The following is a 13,498-nucleotide window of genomic DNA, read 5'->3' as shown; positions in this document are numbered from 1 at the left end:
CACGTGTCGAATTGTGCCTTGTTTGTAACGAATCCACGGTAAAATTAAGTGAACAAAGGACCAAGTTCTAACTGACATGTTCTAGATTTTCATTAAAAATAAAGTTCATTCACTTTTTCCTAACGTTGGGATCAGAAGGAAGGCAACACAAAACTCCACAACTTGGCACTATACAGTATACATCGGTGGGCGGGGATAAATAGGCAGTGATGTAGAGGCAGGTGTTGATCTTCTTCTGCGGAGGCGCATTCAGTGGCACATTCTACAACCTGTAAATTTGGCAGATTGGCTTCAATATATGCTGATTTTAGACTAATGAGAAAGTTGAGTTCTGAAACTTACAGGGTGGATATATACTGTATATATATATATATATATGTGTGCTCACCCTGTGGTCTGTGTGGGTCCTAATGCCCCAGTATATTGATGGGGACACTTAACGTCGGATGAGACGTTAAACCGAGGTCCTGACTCTCTGTGATCATTTTAAAAAGGGTAAGGGTGTAACCCCGGTATCCTGGCCAAAATTCACCCATTGTCCTCTGTCCATCTTGACCTCCTAATCATCCCCATATGCCGATTGGCTTCTTCACTCCTTTTCCTCTCCACCAATAAGCTGGTGTTTGGTGGTCGTTCTGGCGCAATATGGCTGCCGTCGCATCATCCAGGTGGATGCTGCACATTGGTGGTGGTTTAGGAGATTCCCCCCTATATAAATGTAATGAATTATTATTATATTACAATGATATGTCAAAAGATCAAGGGAATTTTGATTTCTCAGTTCATGACCCCTTAAAAAAAACTTACATATGTTTGATGTTATAAACATCACAAACTGTGATAAATAACTAGTCTTCCTCAGAAGTGCTCATTCTAACCATCTGTAAACTCTGACTCTAAGATTGCTTAAATTGCATTACATCTAAATACATATGTGACCTTGGACCACAAAACCAGTCATAAGTGTCAAAATTTCAACTGAATAAATAACAATTTATTCAGCTGAATAAATAAGCTTTCCATTGATGTATGGTTTGTTAGGATCGGACAAGATTTGGCAGAGATACAACTATTTTCAAATCTGGAATCTGAGGGTGCAAAAAAATCTAAATATTGAGAAAATCGCCTTTAAAGTTGTCTAAATCAAGTTCTTAGCTATGCATATTACTGATCAAAAACTAAGTTTTGATACATTTACGGTAGGAAATTCACTAAATATCTTCATGGAACATGATCTTTACTTAATATCCTAATGATTTTTGGTATAAAAGAAAAATAGATAATTTTGACCCATACAATGTATTTTTGGTTATTGCTACAAATATACCCCAGCGACTTAAGACTGGTTTTGTGGTCCAGGGTCACATGTTCTACTGTTTGTACGGTCTGTTTTGTAATTCACTTTTGATAACATTTCCTGTTAAATGCTGCAAGTAAATGTTAAAATGAATTATTCCTGACCTAAAAATGCATATATCTGATCCGTTTCTCATATTGCACTTTTCAACATGGCCTGAGTATGTGCTGTCCTTACTGACAAGCTTTGAATTGTTCATAAATGTCCATCTGTACAGCAGGTTGGTTATAATCCATCAGGTCCAGACAATGACCCCTGCTGAACGTGCTGTAGATGTGTCTGTGTATGAATGGTTTGGGTGACTAGGACTTGCAGACAAGTGGAAAGTCCCCTAGTCTGGTTTCCATGGTTACCGGTGGCTCACCCGCTGTCTGAAGTGGAAGGTTCCAGCAAATGGATTTAGCGGCTGTAACTCGATCCCCACTTAACCTGAATCTCCTTTGTGCTTTTGTACAGAGGGTCGAAAGTCAACTGTGTCTCTGGACTCGTTCAAACCGACAGCTAAGAAGCCGTTCAGGTTGTATTCTTGTATTCTTTCTTTCGTGGCGTGAGATGAAAAAAAAGCATGTGTCACAAAGATCAAAAGACATCCATAGACATCCATCAAATAAGATATTTTGAGAAGGTTACCATTGACTTGCATTGAATGGACATTTCCTAAAATATCTTCTTTTATGTTCCACAAAATAAAAGAAACTCACATACTGTAGGTTTGAAATGACACAAGGGTAAGTAAATGATGACAGAATTTTCATTTTTGGCTCAACTATCCTTTTGAAATACAAAACAGACCAGATATCAGAGCTGAATGTACTGTTACAAAAAAGCAAATGAGAGCAAATATATGAAAGCAAATAATCTTAAGAGGATAATTGATTAAAGTAGCCTGAAAGAATTTGGAAAGGCTGTGACGATTATGCAATTTCAAGCCAGTGGAAACTGAATGCTTACAATACTTTGCTTCTACTGCGGTCTTCATAAATCTTAATAAGGTCAACTGAGGCCACTTCAAAGATGGCCAAATTTATAATGAAATGTTTCTTTTCTTGTCTGTGAATGATAATTGTTATTTACATGATGGCAGTATAAGGAATGAACACACTGAACTTTCACCATCAGATCTAAGTGCTGCGAAACAAATGCTAAGAATATTCAGCACATGCAGCTGAACGCAGAAGTAGGAGCGCCGATATAATGAGATCAAATCAGATTAGTCTGTATGGTAACTCTGATATCTAACAAGCCCCTCAGTGAAAGTGACTTTGTCTAGTAGATCATGTCTAGCCATCTCAAATGTGCTGTTTGAAGTGTTTTCAATGTTAAATGCTAGTTATGTGTCTGAACCAGAAAACAGACAACAGGTCGTGTGCACTGTGCAGGGTTATTAAACTATAATTAAAACTAAAACCATGAACAAAATTCATTACTTGAAATAAAAACATGTTTTCATGTTTTTTTTTTGTTTTAAATAAGGCTATAACAATACAATAAAACAGTAATACTGCAAAATATTATTGCACTTAAATATATATATATATATTCTGTTTGATCAAATAAATACAGCCTTGGTGAATAAATAAGAGACTTTTTTGGCCCGCAGAGAGAGATAGATTTAAGTACTGATTAATATTAATTAACTACATGTACTTACTATATGGTTAGGATTAGGGGGTAACACTTTATTTTAAGGTGTCATAATACAGAGTAATTACCTAATTAAGTACTTAGTAGTTATTGTTGTACTTGCATGAAACAAAATGTACTTACCATGTAACTAAGTTATGGAACAGCCTGTACTTACAGTTTGTAATTATGTAGATGTAATAGGCAGCTACTGTTACACATATGTGACAGGCCAGAGTCTGTTATACAGCTACAAGTACACTTAAGTACAATCTTGATACACTTTATTTTAAGTATCCTATGCCTGTGTAATATTATGTAATTGTAATGTAATAAGAAATGTATTACATGTATTTAAGCTGTGTACTGGTGGGTTAAATCAAACTAAGATGCAGCTGGATAAGGTGTACAGTATAGATACACATGAAGTACACTTAAGTACAATCTTGATACACTTTATTTTAAGTAGCTTATATCTGTGTACTTACAATTATAATTACGTTGTATAAAGTCTACAACACATATGTAACAATCTTTTGGTTACATAAGGTAGCTGGTAATAGACTCGGTCTGTTACATATGTGTAACAGTAGCTGTCTATTACTGTACATTTACATAATTACAAACTGTAAGTACAGGCTGTTCCATAACTTAGTTACATGGTAAGTACATTTTGTTTCATGTAAGTACAACGGCTACTACTAAGTACTTAACTATGTAATTACTCTGTATTACGGACACCTTAAAATAAAGTGTTACCGATTAGGGTTACTTGCATGTAATTATGAATAATGTATTGCTATTATTATAGTAAGTACATGTAACGTGTAACAAGGACACCTTAATAAGTAAAACTGGTGTTAAAATGTCACATACTGGAATTTCTCTCGTCAGCTCTTTGAAGTGTGGAGTTTTGTGGTGCCAAACCCCTGTCGGAGTCACAAGCTCATGTAATGCACTCCTGGTGTTTGTCTGCACACAGGCTGCCTGACACAAAGCAGTTGTAACTGGACTGTGCTTTAATTTCTCTGCTAAATTATAGCTTCATCCACTGTGCAGTAATTGTGATGCAGATGTGAGGAGACAGACTGGCAGGGGACTTGATACAGGTTATACTGAACAGATATATTCAGACAGCCACAGAAGATAAGTCTGGATACTTCAAATGAACATGTGACTGGAATTAAAAGCTGCATCAACTCATTGGCTCTAAATAGACAGAAAATCAGAAACTAAACAAGCAACCCTCTTAATAGCCTCTAAATCTTTTATAAGTATCGTAGTATGTAATCTGAAGTATATTACTGCAAGATTAAATGCATCAAATGGAAATATCCCTGGTATCTACCAAGAACAGTATAGAATCAGTTTAGGACAACAAAACCCTCTCACACTCAAAAATAACTGAAATTAAAAGTGCTAATTGCATTTTTTAAGCTGAGATGACACAAAACATATCTTATTTAAGTGTGTGTGGGTGAAAATAGGTATGTTTTCTATCTGACTTCTAAATATTGATAAAGGGCTTTAAACTAAACTAGGAAACATATCAATTTAAAAACACAACCTCCTACTATGTTTATCTAGAACATAAGAATAAGAAGCATGAGGTTAATATTAAGAGCAAGTATAATTACAGTCATATTCACTTATCAAAGCACAGCAGAGGATTCCTGTTCTGAGTGAATGTTCATCACTGATAACATGCTGACAGTCATACTTCATTAACTCCCAAAACATTCTGTCCCGAGGAGACATGCTGCAATGGAAGAATGTTCTGGAGTCAGTAGCGACTGCAACAACCACCTCCTTTTAAAGCACCAATGGACGGAACATTCTGATCTGTAGAAACACATATGCTTCCACGTGAAAAAGAAGTGTGCTTAATTGAATTGAATGTGCATTTGTAATGTAATTATTGTTCACTTCCAGAATGGAAATTTGCTGATAATTTACTCAGCCCCATGTCATCCAAGATGTTCATGTCTTTCTTTCTTCAGTCGCAAAGAAACTAAGTTTTTTGAGGAAAACATTCCTGGATTTTTCTCCATATAGTGGACTTCAATGGGGATCAACAGGTTGAAGGCCCAAACTGCAGTTTCAATGCAGCTTCAAAGAGTTCTGAACGATCCCAGCCGAGGAATAAGAGTCTTATCTAGTGAAACCACTGGTCATTTTCTAAAAAAAATAGAAAAATGTATATACATTTTAACCATGAATTCACATCTTGCAGTAGCTCTGCGATGCACATGCACGTCTTCAAGCATTACATAATCACATTGGAAATGTCACGCACAGTTAGTTCCTCGTCTGTGTACTATGGTTCAAAAATGTGGGTGAGAAAATCTCATTTTCTCCTCCAACTTCAAAATCGTCTGACATCGTTGTTTTACCGTTTTTGTAATGGGCATTTGACTTTCTTTGCACATTCACTTTGTAAACACTGGGTCGGTACTTCCACCTACAGCATGCGTGACCTTTCCAACGTGATTATGTAATGGGTGAAGTCGAGCTAATGCTAGATGAGCATTTGTGGTTAAAAAGTATATACATTTGTTTTTTTTGTTTTTTTTAGAAAATGGCCAATCATTTCGCTAGACAAGACCCTTATTCCTCGGCTGGGAATGGGATTGTGTAGAGCCCTTTGAAGCTGCACTGAAACTGCAATTTAGAACTTCAACCCATTGGCTGCCATTGAAGTCCACTATATGGAGAAAAATCCTGGAATATTTTCCTTAAAAACCTAATTTCTTTTCGACTGAAGAAAGAAATTAACATCTTGAATGACATGGGAAGTACCAGGAAATGTTCACTCTGGAAGTGAACTATTCATTTAAAGGAATACGTCACCCAAAAATGAAAATTTGCTGTCAATTTACTCACCCCCATGTCATCCAAGATGTTCATGTCTTTCTGTCTTCAGCAACCTTCATCCAAGATGTAGATATCTTTTTTCCTCAGTAGAACAGTAAAGAATATTTTTAGCTGAACCCATAGTCCTTGGTTATTCATAAAAAGCAAGTCAATGGTTACCTTTGCTTTGAGAGTCGAAAAAGCATATACAGCAATACAAAATTAATAGGCCTACCCGTGGCTCCTGACAATATATTAAGGTCTTATGAAGCAAAACATTATTTACTGTAATCCAGGTAATAATGTTGCCTCAGGCAAACAGGGGAGTCCTTTTTTTCTGAAATTTTCTTTCTGATTCAAATAACTGATTCACCAGTTTGTATTTTCTCTTTTTCTAGTTAAATGTGTAGAGCTCTAAAGGCCATTGCACACTGAGTCCAAAATTTTTGTCCTAAATTTTCGCATGTTAAAAAATAAATACGACCAATCATGTTTACACACTGCCTCCGAAACGTTCGTCCGTCATAAAAAAATTCGGATCAGGTTCAATTCTCTGCATTTTCGCATCCGTAGCATGCATTTTGATAGGAAAGGATAACAAATACGAAAAAATGGAAAAGCGCATGCGAAAATATCGGACCCAGTGTGCAATGGCCTTAATTAAGCTATTTTAAGGTTGATTCCTTTACAAAATAAATAAATAAATCTGACCGCCTCAACTCAGAGACATTGCCTCAACCAATGGCATGACTTTGGGGCGGGACTATCTGTGCTGACCAATAGAAGACAGGGAATGTTTTAAACATTACACACTTTGAAATGTATTTTAAACAATGAGCCTCATTGCATGCATAACTAATATTGTATTAAGACTTTAATGTTCTTGAATGATCAAAGAATGACCTATCACTGTCCATTTAACCTCTATGTCATGTCTGAGAAGCCCAGACGGTCAGTTCACCTGGGCGGATGGGCAGCGCACACATGCTGTGTCACGGTACAGTGTGTCATGTGATAATTCCATTACACAGGGATCGGGCCTCCACAAATAACCTGGATTTATCCAGTCAGCTGACCTACAGACGGGGAGGAGACTAGAGGGAAGATAATAAGCCTGGGAAAGAGATGGCTGAATGAGTGGAACGATGGCGCTAAGGAGCGGAAATAAGCTGGCTTGAAAAAGATGGAAGGCAGGAAGGATTAGGCCAGTGACACTGTCACACTTGAGCAGAACATCCAGCAGCCAGCGGCGGTACATGAGACTTGAGTCATTAGGCCACTAGCTGGAGGAACGGAGCAGAGCGGGTATTACTGTGTGACTAACAGGCCAGGGAGATGACACTGCAAATACATCTCCTCCATGACGCCATTCATGCAGTCCAGTGATCACCTTCAGTATATCATTTTAACACAAGAAAACCAAACATTGTCCATGCATTAATTGCACAGTACAGCCCAGCATAGCCTGATGGAAAATGTATTGCTCAGACGTTGTGCTTTTTAAAGTTCAGGTGATTAAATTAAGTACTAAACTATATTTCATTAAAGAATAAATTTCATCCCAGATTTTTCTTTTAAAATTCATCAGAAGACATAAAAATACACCATTGATACAGTAAGAATGTACAGCTTTAAAAATAGCTCAGATAATGTGAAAATTGTTGAATGAATTGCAGACTTTTGTGTCTTGGCAAATCTGAGCATAGTCAAGACTAGTTTACCTCTCCATGTTAGATCCTGTGCCACTCTTGACGCTTTTAAATCTCATGTAAAGACTTATTGTAACAGGGCGTGCGGATCCATACGCAAAGCTTTATTTACAGACATGGTCACACACAGGCAGGGTTGCGCATCAACAAACATATGTATAAGGCAAGTCAAAGAGTATTCCTAGGGCTGGCGTAGGTCATCGATCGGCAAACAAAATCCAGAGGGCTTGACAACAGGGGTAATCCAGAAACATGAGCAATAGTCCAGACGAGGTACAAACAGAGTCCGAACGGCGAAACAAGGGTTAATCCAAGAAACACAGGTAGGAATCAGGAAAAAGGGCAACACGAAACGACTGAACTCAGTAAAGCAGCTATCACTAGGTGAGTGATAAAAGCAGAACAATACTAGAGACTAAACAGAAACACAGAATGGCTCAGTAAAGCCGGGCTCACACTGTGCGATTTTTTAAAAGTCCTTTAGGATTGTACTTGTCAGACTGTACGAACATGATGATTATGTCACACTATGGGATCTCAGTTGTCATTAATGTCAGACTGTACGACAGTCAAGACGAGTTAAAAACAGGTGTGCGCAAGAAAACGTATCCGAAGTTTTACATTATCAACCCATACACGTCCAGTGACTGCGAACTGCACTGCACGCGGCACCGAAATGTTGGCTGTCATGAAAAGTATATGAACGGCGGCAATACCGGCGTGTTTAAGAAGAATAGTGTATGTATTCATACACACGCACATGAAAGCAGCGGCGCAACCAGTGTTTATATAAAAAAGAAACATATCAGATGAATTCTGTGAGCGGAGGACGGGAGCGCCGGAGTTTATAGCTGATAGAATAATTCTCAAGCATTAATTCTGCTCATAGCTTGCCTTGAAAAACGGAGACAGTTTGATATTCGTCGCAGGGGTAGTCACACTGCAGGACTGTGCGCCAAATCTTCTGACACTGCCAGAATTTCGTCGGAGGTGAAATTAGATCGCAACAGCCATTAATCGGCTGTCGGTGAACATGTCAAACCAGCGATCAAAGACGGATTTTAGCCTAGGATCATAGGAATCTTTTAGGATTTTCAAAATTTGTCCCAGACGACCAAATCGTGGCCAAAATCGCACAGTGTGAGCCGGGCTTAAGGCAGCTAGCACTAGGAGAGTGCTGAACAATACTCAGCAATCTGAAAGAGGAAGTCCAAGACTTATAAAGTGTGTCTGAATGGATTTAGCTGTGTATGTGTAATCAGTGCATTCAGCTGTGTGTGTGCAATCAGTGCAAAGGATCATGGGAACTGTAGTCCGGAGTGATGTAAAAGTATGTGTGGCGTGAGAGTCAATGTAAAGAGAAGACGACATCTGGTGGTGAGCAGACAGAAGGCTACGGACTGGATTCGTGACACTATCTCTTCTCTCTTGCATTTGATTGTAATTAATTTTTTGATTGTTTTACTGTGCTTTACAATTCTTATGTTTGATATGTAAAGCACTTTGGCCAACGTCTATTGTTTTTAAATGTGCTATAAATAGACTAGACTAGACTAAAGCACACGTAAAGTACTTCATCTTAACTGTAGTGTTATTCAATACTACATTTTAAGTTAACATTTAAATGTGCTAAATTACAACTTCATCATTACAAATGGTTCATTACAAATGTATAATAATACATGACATGACAATGCATTGAATTATAATTTAGTTAAATGTATTCAGAAGTAGGCCCACACTTTATCTATAAAGACAATAGAGGTAATTATGAAATGACAAAGATGTACTTAAGTCCTGTACATTAAGGCCCAGTTTCATAGATAGGGCCTAGACTAAGCCAGGATTAGGCCATAGTTCAAATAGGACATTTAAGTAATTTTTATAAACGTGCCTTTGAAAAAATAAAAAACATTCCTTGTGACCATCCTGAGACAAAACAAAACCACTGATATATTTTAAGATCAGTCAGTGCAATTTCTTTCAGTTAAAACAGCTCAGACTTACATTTAGTCTGGGACTAGGTTTAAACCTTGTCTGTGAAACCAGGGGATAAAGTCCTGCTTAAATGGGTTAAAAAAAAAAAAAAAAATTTTTAAAAACACTCTAAAGTACATACAATTAATATGAATACAATTTTAAAATACATTTTTATTTAATTTCAACTGACCTACAGTTAAGTTTCTTCAGTTTACATGTAAGTATATTATTTTAAAATATATTATTTCTGTAATAATGACTCTTTAAAGTATTCTAAAGTGTACTTCTTTTTTACAAGAGTGAAAAAAAAATGAAAATTCTGTCATCATTTACTCACCCTTATGACAATCCAAACCTTTATGAAATAGATATAAAAGTAGATATTTTAGAAAATATCTATACAATGTCTATACACTGAAAATCAGTCAGTTGAATAGACAACAGCAGTTCAAACACTCTTCCAAATATCTTCCCTATGTTCTAAGAAATGAAGTCATGATATGAATGATATGAGGGCGAGTAAATGATGATAGAATGTTAATTTTTGTGTGAACACAGCAAACAAAACACAACACCACTATAAACCTGAAGCTGTGAAAGACAACAGTTATTATCAGCTAGTAACAACCAGCAGGAAAGAGAAAGAGTGTGAAATGAGACCTACAAGGGCAGCGATGAACCTGACTCAAGTTTCTCTCGTGTGTGTTTGGCCTGCTATGACACCATGCCAGGAGACCTGTGTTGTTGTTTTTGCCTCTTTTAATCTAATATACCGATAAGGTCAGCTGACTTGAATTTTATGAACCTGATTATACGTCAATAAGACCTTAAACCGTTGATCTGAGTGTTTCAAAATCTTCCCAATGTTCTCCTGTTACACAGGCAGCTGCGCACACAACTATCACTCGATCACCTCCCTGTGTTGGAGTCTGTGCTCTCTCAGGCTATTCAGTGGAAAATTTGCATCGAGGTCAACGTATCCCAGGTGTTATGTTGAAACACTGCACTAGCCTATTCAAACAAAGTTGTGGACTCGTTGGGTCACAGATGTATCACTATGCATTTAATGCTAGTTCTGTACTGTCTTGTTTCATATCACTGCTGCAGTATTTTTGTACAGAACGCACTGTAATTCAGTGAAAGCCCTTCAATGAATCACTTTCCCCTAAATGAGTGTGTGTGTATGTGTCCTCTTGCCCTTCACGCTGCGTAGCACTGTGTTCCTCCCCCATCTTCGGCTGATGAGAGTTTGCAACACTCACACAAAGGCATCATTCAATGCTCTGCTTATGTAACACCACACTAAAGCAACTGCATTTATTCTCAGGGGTAAGCACGACTTCATGAATCTCAGTGTAAACGAGTGTAAGTTGTGCATCATATAACCTGCAGAATTAAAGCAGCATCTGTTTGGGTCTTGGAAAGTGACCTCTGACCTCAAGGCCAGTGCAGGAGTCAGCAGCGTAAGTCCTACTGTTTGTGATGTGCGTCACTGCATTACAGCATTGTTAAACTGTGCAATTTACCCAGAATTCCTTTAGGTGGATTACTGCTCTTAATGGCTGGCAGAGGGAGAGGAGACAGCTGGTCAGCTAGATCTTATTCAAGAACTATTTCAGTGCTTCATCTTTTTTTTTTTTTGTCTACTTCTAGGTCATTAGAGACATTTGTGGAGGTCTGTTAGGGCAGTGCTTCTCAATTGATGGGTCGTGGCACAAAAATGCATCCCAGGTCTTTTTTGATAGGGTCATGTAAGGTCAAGGATAGGAGGGGAAAACAATGCTATACTCAACTACACTGAGAAAAAGTGAAATGACCATGTGATTTGTTTAAAGTGCATTTTATATTGGTCTAATCGAAAATTAATCTTTATTAAGATCTTTTTTTTTCAGTTTGTCTGAAAGAAAATAATACCAATCACAGAAAAATCAAAAGAAACCATTTTGTTGAATAGCAAATGTTGTTAAATAGATGTGCAGAACACAAATTATTGTGGGTTTTATTAATTTTAATTTATTTTTAAGCAAATAAAATAAAATCTGAAAGATGTTTTTAAAGATATCACAAAAAAAAACGTCAATATTTTTCAAAGTTATCTTTATTTATTTAACTTAAACATTTTTGATTTATGGCTGATGAAAATATATTAAGTACTGTATATGGACTCTATAATAAATATATATATATTTTACTTTCCATTAATGTTTTTGTCTTTGGGAAAATACAATTTTTTGATTAAAATATGAGTTTGTATCCATATGAATGAACATGGCATAAAATAGCAAAATAAACAGAGAAACAACTGGTCACAAGTTAAAAGTATGTATGTATGTATTTAAAATTTGCAGTCATGTGTCCAATCAAAACAAGATAAATAAGGTAGATTACAACGTGACCCAGAATATACATGTTCACTCGCTGACCAGTAGGCTGGTTTATCACTCATCTGATGTTATGTATTTAAAATGGTCAATTTTTTTTTAAATGGTCAATGATATTCAACTTATTTCATGTTTGTATAGTTTGCATATTGTTAGGCCTATGCAAAAGTAAATCACTTTTGATATTAAAGGCATATTTGTTTACTTTGGTTGCCATTTAATGTCCAGTGTATGGATTTGGATCCTGAAGCAAAAGCAGTTGAGAACTATGTTAGACAAATTTATAGAAGATTGGACTTCATATTAGACCAAAACAACAACCAAAATATTGTGACAAAGACAAATGAAACAGGCCAAATTTCCCAAAACATTAATTTAGAATGAGACTTTGCTTCAATTCTCTTATATAATGCCAAGAAGACCTGGTGTTTTCTAACAGAAATGTGTCCATCTCCACAAGAGCCTCATTTCATGACACAACACTAATGTCTGTTTGTTGGCTCAGTGTGTCGTCCTGTTTTAGCTGTGCTGGCACAGAGCTGTGTGCTCTCATATTGCTGTGTGGCTCTCTGTGTCGTCTGATTAAAGCCCCATGTGTCAAACTGAAACTCTTCCTCATGTTTCACATTCAAAAACATTGTGCTGCTGTCATTAACACACATTTGCATTGAAGGGTACATTTGCATAAACATTTGTAGAATAAGTGGACAAACAGTGACAGTCAGTGTGCACAGAGACAGAAGGCAGAGACCTAAAATCCTGGCCACCTCCTCTGTTGGCAATACTGGGGCTGACCAGATTGAATATTTGCCCAATGGTTTTGGTTTCAGGTCTTTACTCACTCTCTTGTGCTAAATATCATGAACATAATGTCATAGTGCGAAAAAGGAAGAAAAAAAAAAAATAATCTAGTAGTCTTTATTTTCTTTATGCAGAATAGACTGTTTTTGTTTTGTTTTTTTATTTTGTCCTGGGCATCTGTGCCAACTTCATAAGACTGTAGTGGAACTGAGATCTCCTATTGCCAGGAGCGTAAATTATATATATATATATGAATAAATAGTACATTGCAAATAACTACCATGCAGTGACTGAAATGCTGTGCTTGTGAGACCTCATCTGCATGATCAATAGTGTACTGCTGTCCTCTAGTGTAAGAAATGAAAACGACAGGATTTTCCATCATTCTTTATATTTGTAATGTTGACTCTAGATACAGTTAGGGTAAGGATCAAAACATTTAATCGGTTAAAGTCGACTTCACTGTAAAATGCATTAAATGAGACCATTGTGTAAATGTATAAATATAAATATTTTTTTAAATAAATTATTTATAATGGAATATAGTAATGCTACTTAACTGCAATATAGTGAGAAATAGTTTAAAAACGAAAAGGTTAAACAAAGTTGACATGATTCATTTAATTGTCATTGTAGCATTATTTGCAGACTAAATGAAGCCAGATTATAATTCTGTAAAATGGCTGTGTAAACGAATATTATAATTTAGTAGCTCTGTTATTAGTATTTGAAAGTCTAATTAATATGGGCCAGTTTTACAAATGATTTATGAAACCTCCAGAACCTTACTGAAA

The 13,498-nt window shown here is 36.5% G+C and overlaps 1 long non-coding RNA gene across 1 annotated transcript; it reads left to right on the top strand.

Annotated features, from left to right (window-relative positions):
- The first annotated feature begins 1,767 nt into the window (after positions 1–1,767).
- Positions 1,768–7,397, top strand: LOC131526024 (uncharacterized). Its single transcript, XR_009267357.1, has 2 exons — positions 1,768–1,874; positions 6,865–7,397. It is a non-coding gene; the product is annotated as an uncharacterized LOC131526024 (long non-coding RNA).
- The last annotated feature ends 6,101 nt before the right edge of the window (positions 7,398–13,498 follow it).

The sequence above is a fragment of the Onychostoma macrolepis genome, chromosome 19 (assembly GCF_012432095.1).
Source record: "Onychostoma macrolepis isolate SWU-2019 chromosome 19, ASM1243209v1, whole genome shotgun sequence".
Lineage (NCBI taxonomy): Eukaryota > Metazoa > Chordata > Actinopteri > Cypriniformes > Cyprinidae > Onychostoma > Onychostoma macrolepis.
Note: the sequence above shows the minus strand (reverse complement) of the source record. Positions and strands in the feature narration are given on the sequence as shown.